Source organism: Nansenia antarctica (genome assembly GCF_963989245.1).
Source record: "Nansenia antarctica genome assembly, chromosome: 16".
NCBI lineage: Eukaryota > Metazoa > Chordata > Actinopteri > Argentiniformes > Microstomatidae > Nansenia > Nansenia antarctica.
Window position 1 is genome coordinate 25,510,920 of NC_137686.1, and position 6,159 is coordinate 25,517,078.

At 44.4% G+C, this 6,159-nt stretch overlaps 1 long non-coding RNA gene across 4 annotated transcripts; it reads right to left on the reverse strand.

The window, feature by feature from the left end:
- Nucleotides 1-961: 961 nt before the first annotated feature.
- On the reverse strand, nt 962-4,386 carry LOC308171616. 4 transcript variants are annotated; one of them, XR_013937845.1, is made up of 5 exons: nt 4,263-4,386; nt 2,804-2,938; nt 2,510-2,614; nt 1,973-2,055; nt 962-1,774 (listed from the first exon to the last, which is right to left on the reverse strand). It is a non-coding gene; the product is annotated as an uncharacterized lncRNA (long non-coding RNA). The 4 variants fall into 4 exon arrangements; XR_013937846.1 differs by having other exon boundaries at nt 1,973-2,406; XR_013937847.1 differs by having other exon boundaries at nt 2,251-2,614.
- Between the last annotated feature and the right edge of the window lie 1,773 nt (nt 4,387-6,159).

Consider the following 6,159-nt stretch of genomic DNA (forward strand, 5'->3'; position numbering starts at 1 on the left):
CACACTCATCCATCTTTCTGACAGACAAACGTGATTATTCTTTATTGTGATCCTATTGTTGCACTGTCATACCTGTGAAAAAAGGTGATTAATAGTTTACACTTGTGAGTATGCCAGGAATGCTGTTCTCGGAGAACAGGACAGCCGTTCGATTTTCCCCAGTGGAGGAAGTAACATTTTGCACATACATTCAGTGGTAATACAGCTACAATACTTTTTGTTGTTGACATGGTTTTCTATGTAAAGCCCTTCATCAACACGAAGGAGCGTTTCAGGATCACATCACTAAGACATGTTCAGTCATTGAGCCTATCTGAGCCATAACGCACAAATGACTACGGACTTAATCATGGCATAAGTATCAGAGATTCTTCCTCTAGTCTACAACATCAGAAGGATACGTCCGTTCCTCACCAGAGAAGCGGCTCAACTCTTCGTCCAGTCAATAATCTCCCGTCTTGACGGCTGCAACGCACTCCTGGCCGGGCTCCCTGCCTCCGACCTCTGCAGCTCATCCAGAATGCTGTCGCCCGTCTGGTGTTTAACCTCCCTCGTGACCCTGGTGCTCGCCTACTGTGCTGCAAAGGGAACAGCCCCTTCCTACCTGCAAGCAATGGCCACCCCCAAACACCAGCCTGTTTACTCTGCTCTTCCACCTCTTCTGGCCGACTGGCACCAACGCCTCTATGCAGATGTGGCAGTTGCACTACCCGGTCTTCAGGCTACAACTTAACTGTCCCACCTGAGACATCTACTTCCCTTCTAGCTGGACACGTGTGAGAAAGGCACTTAGGGAGTTCTAGTCGGCTAGTAAAATGCCATGGTGTGTGTGTGTGTGTGTGTGTGTGTGTGTGTGCGCATGTATAATATAATATAATAGTTAGGTGTTTTTCATGTTTTCAACCTTTCGTTGACCCTGTTACGGCCTGGCTCTGGACCATAACAAAAAGGGAGACACACACACCATGTATAATCAAAATAATCAAGAATTTAATAGAACTAAAGTATGCCAAACTGAACAATAATCCAATGGGATGGATGAGAATCAGTGTAATCAACAAAACAAGGCCAACGAAAGAATAATGGTGCTGGTGGAGAGAGAGAGCTTGTAGACTGGAGTGCCTTTTGAGCTGTACCCAGGACAGAGAGTTAGCTGTCCCGAGTCACCCTGATTAGTCTCCAGCCTTGGGTAGCCCACCTACTTAGTTAGAAAGGGGTAGTGGTGGTCTAGTGGATAGTGAGTTGGACTTGTGATCGGAAGGTTGTGAGTTCAAATCCCGTCTGAAACCACACCACTACTAGTGTGCCCTTGAGTAAGGCACATAGCCCTCAGTTACTCCAGGGGGAATGTCTGTGTAATTCGTAATTGTAAATCGCTTTGGATTAAAAGCGTCTGCTAAATGGCAAATTATAAATTAAAACAACAGGGCACAAGAAAAGGTTACCCAGACAGGGCCAAAGGGCCGTCACACCCCTTACGAAAACTTACAAAAACTCTTGTGGCAGATCTCTTCAATGGCACCAAACAATCTCTATATTCCTCCAGGCCAAACCACAACATCAATCAAGATGGCACCGGATCACCAGTGTGAACTGGTGGTATAACAGATGATAGAGGAATCAGATAGTGGTTTAGCTAGGGGGCTACAGTGAGTCCAGTCTATTGTTTGGGCTCAGTGTACAACCACGGTGTGGATCAGTTATGTTGACGCACTCTGATGCGTCTGATCCTTATGGTGCAGCTGTCACAGTTCTCCTGTATGAAGGCTTGGACCTGGGAGGGAGAGAGAGAGAGAGAGAGAGAGAGAGAGAGAGAGAGAGAGAGAGAGAGAGAGAGAGAGAGAGAGAGAGAGAGAGAGAGAGAGAGAGAGAGAGAAAACTGTAAACATTTAATAGTATTAGTGTTCTAATGTCACAACTTGATGTTTATAATAACAGTTTTTTTAACAACAGTTTTGCTTTGTTTACATACTGTTTCAATGATTTCCTCCTCAGTCTTGTCTCCTGCATATGATAAGGTAGAAACCCTCAAATGGGCGACCTCGTTTTGGGTAACTGAAAAACAAAAAAAACATCATTGTCATGATTGTTTGTTTGAACCCTTAAGCAGCTGATTTGTCTCTACACCTGTATCAGACGTTCCTGTAAATCTCTCTTACTGTCTGATGTCATTCTTTCCTTGGTGGCTGTGACTCCTGAGAATATGATACGACTACATCAATCCATTAAGTAACTGATTTGGTATGGTACCTTTTCCAGAGGCCATATTGTCTGGTGCAGCTGTTTCCTTGGAGACAGTAGTCGTGGCGTCCATACTGTGAAGCGTTGGTACTGGTGGTGTTACATCACCAGGTGGATGTTCAGAATTATTGAATGCAGAACGCTGACTGGTACCATTTTGCACCGCTACAGGGTCAGTGTGTGGTATTGGGTCAGATACAGGGTCAGTGTGTGTTACTGGGTCAGATACAGGGTCAGTGTGTTTTCTCTGAAGTGAAACGATGCTCACCTGTTGTCGGAGATGCAGTGATTTTTGTGTAAATACCACCCCCTGCTGGTGAAGGAGTAGTACTGTCTGTTGTGAGCTCCACTGTCGATCCTGGTGTGGTAACAGCTGTATAAAATCGGGAATCATAAAGGTTGTGATAAAAAATAATAATCAAAAAACAGTTTTGCACAAACTGAATCCATACAATCATCAAAGTACATTTCAAAGATAACAATGAAGTTCTAATGATGTTGTTTGTAGCAAGAAACCTTAGAAGCTATCTAAAGTAGCATGGTTATTCTCTCTCTCTCTCACATTGTATACAGGTTGTCCTGTAGTCCTGGCAACAGTCGCCTAGCACTAAACAGAATCGGTCGCAGTAACATCCTGATCTGAGACAACTGTTGTTCGCGCCCGGACAGCACAGGACAGTGGGGGTCGAGCAGCGACCTGGAAGACAAAACAACATCTAACAACACTAGTGGTCATAATATGTGTCCATAACAGTCTCAGTCTGACATAGTCTCATAGGTACACAACTGGACATATGTGTCTAGAACATAACAGTCTCTGACATATGGAACAGTCAGAGAATGTTATATACATACTGGAGGTAAACTGGTGGTGCATGACTCTCCAATTATGAAGACCATGTTTTTATACCTTATTGTATAAGGTGGATTATGTTTGGACATTGCTTTTTCTCCACATTCAAACTCTTCCATAGCTTCACTCCACAGATTGATATACAAAACCCTTTCCTTGTACGAATACTGTGTGTTTTGAAATAAAACATTCGGAAATGAAGAAGATCCTGAAACATGAACTTCAGCCCTCAAAATAAATAACCTGCACCTCTCTTTTGGCTTTTTTTTTGGCACAGACACACACACACACACACACACACACACACACACACACACACACACACACACACAGACACAGAGACAGACACAGAGACACACACACACACACGCACGCACGCACGCACACACACACACACACACACACACACACACACACACACACACACACACACACACACACACACACACACACACACACACACACACTTATAGAAGTGTCATTTTTCAGGTGCCAGTAGCTTGTCATTTAATCAGACAAAGAGCTGCTTTTTTGTTGTTGTAACGTTCTTGAGTCTAGACTTAAGTTCTCAAGTGTCTATAACCACATCCATTAGGGTCTCAAAATCCATTTACCTAATCAAACTAATACTGTATATACATTACACATACATACATTTAAATACGTTATTAACATTTTTAAAGATTTTTCAAATTGTAACACTATGATCTCAGATTTTGAAAGAATCAAATGACCAGTAACCTGTTCGACCAGTAATCCGTTTCAATTCAGCCATCAGAAATATTTACAGTGTGCAATAGACAGCAGTAGATCTAGTCAATGACATGTCGGTCTTCAAATAGACATTTCAAGCATGGCTGTCAACATTTCATAGGAATATACATATATAATATGTATTCTATCATATCTTTATCCAAACTGTACATGTAGAAGCAGATTAATTACCATACCAATTAACGACAACCTACTACAGCACGGAAATGGAACACCATAATATAGCAAAACATACTATTATAATCGTAAAACAGTTATTAACAATAGTTAATAACAGTTACAATCGTAAAAGAGTTATTCTTCTATATTAGTAATAATCTTCAGTAAAATGGTAGGTTATGTGGTACATAGAATATCATAAACATGTTTAAATTAATATTGTTCTATTTCTTACCTGTTGACAGGTCTGCATGTGTAATAGGTAGGAGAAGAGGCATGAGGAGCAGTAAGCACACACCACACTCATCCATCTTTCTGACAGACAAACGTGATTATTCTTTATTATGATCCTACTGTTGCACTGTCATGGAAAACAGCTGGTTAATGGTTTACACTTGAGTGTATGCCAGGAATGCTGCTCTCCGGGAACAGGACAGCCGTTTGATTTTCAACCTTGATTTCAACCTTTCGGTGACCCTGTTACCTAACTGGCTCTGGACCAGAACACAAAGGGAGACACACACAGCCAAATAATTAAGAATTTAATAGAACTAAAGTATGCCAAACTGAACAATAATCCAATGGTATAATCAGTGTAATCAGTGAATTCAGGGGGGGGAAGAGGGTCACAGTGAGTCCAGTCTATTTTCTGGGGTCAGTGTACAACCCCGGTGTGGATCAGTTATGGTGACGCACTCTGATGTGTCTGACACGCCCACACACATAGTATACTCTGGACTGTTCTCTGTACAATACGCTGTCATGTAAACACAGACACACACACACACACAACCCCCCCCCCCCCCCCCCCACACACACACCACATACAGCTCCTCTTGGTTCCTGGGGTAGCAGGGGAGGCTGGTAGGGGGGTAGAAATCGGAGGACGGGGCTTATTGTAATGCATGGAACGGCGTGAGGAACGGTACACGTGTTCGATGCCGTTCCGTGCTTGAGAACGAGGCCCCGTCCGTCCTCCGATTTCTACCTCTCCCAGCCTCCCCCCCGGCACAGACGCACCTTATTCCAACAGGACAGAGAACACACAGAGGACGCTCCTGGTTGTGGAGGCTGTCAGACACCCAGTCTGTCTGCTCAAAGGCCTTTGACCTCGACATCACACACAGTCCAGTAGGTAGAGGCTGGGGGAGATAGAAATCGGAGGCCGGGGCTGGTTCCGTAATGCACGGAACGGAATGAGGAACGGGATCAAACACACGCGTGTCCTCGTTCCGTTCCAGGCATTACAACGACCCCCAGCCTCCCCTGCAGGACAGCGGCAGCAGCGTTAACATGGAGTGCGCGGCCTATGTTAAGAGGACAGCTGGGAGACGTTAACACTTCCTGAGACGTTTCTGTGATTTGACTTCCTGCGACCTGTGTACTACTACTACTACCTACTGTAGCCTAGCAGCTAATCAACAAGCTATCTCCATGAATGTCTGCGAATGTTTTCCGCCATCCACCGCATCACCATCGATTTAGCTCTTCGCCGTTGATTAATGCAAACAACCACCTGTCAATCAAAAACTCCTACTACCTCTCCCCCCCTTGTTAATGAGACATGGGCGGGTTTAAGCCCCCGATGTTTCAAGACGCCTTCCATCAAAAGTGCCAACATAGTGGCCTGGGTTGGTCCAGTGGTCTAGTTCCATGGCCTGGGGTGGTCCAGTGGTCTAGCACCATGGCCTGGGTTGGTCCAGTGGTCTAGCACCATGGCCTGGGATGGTCCAGTGGTCTAGTACCATGGCCTGGGGTGGTCCAGTGGTCTAGTACCATGGCCTGGGGTGGTCCAGTGGTCCAGCACCGCGGTCTGCAGTGCACACATATGCCCATGTCGGCATGGGTTTGAATCCGGCCCATGCCCTGCTGACACGCCCTCTCTCTCTCCCTTACTTTCCTGTCTGTCTTCACTGTATCTGTCCAATAAAAATAAAAAAAATGAGTGGGACTGCCTCACTCAGAAAAAATAACTAAAAAAAGAGTCAACATGATATAAACATAGAAAGTGTTCCCCTGAGAAAATGTTTTCCCCTGTTAAACCAGACAGCTAGAAATGATGAACAAACCATTATTCAATGTTCCTTGTCTTTATTATGGTTAAAAGCTAAATGAAAAAAATAGATACAAAC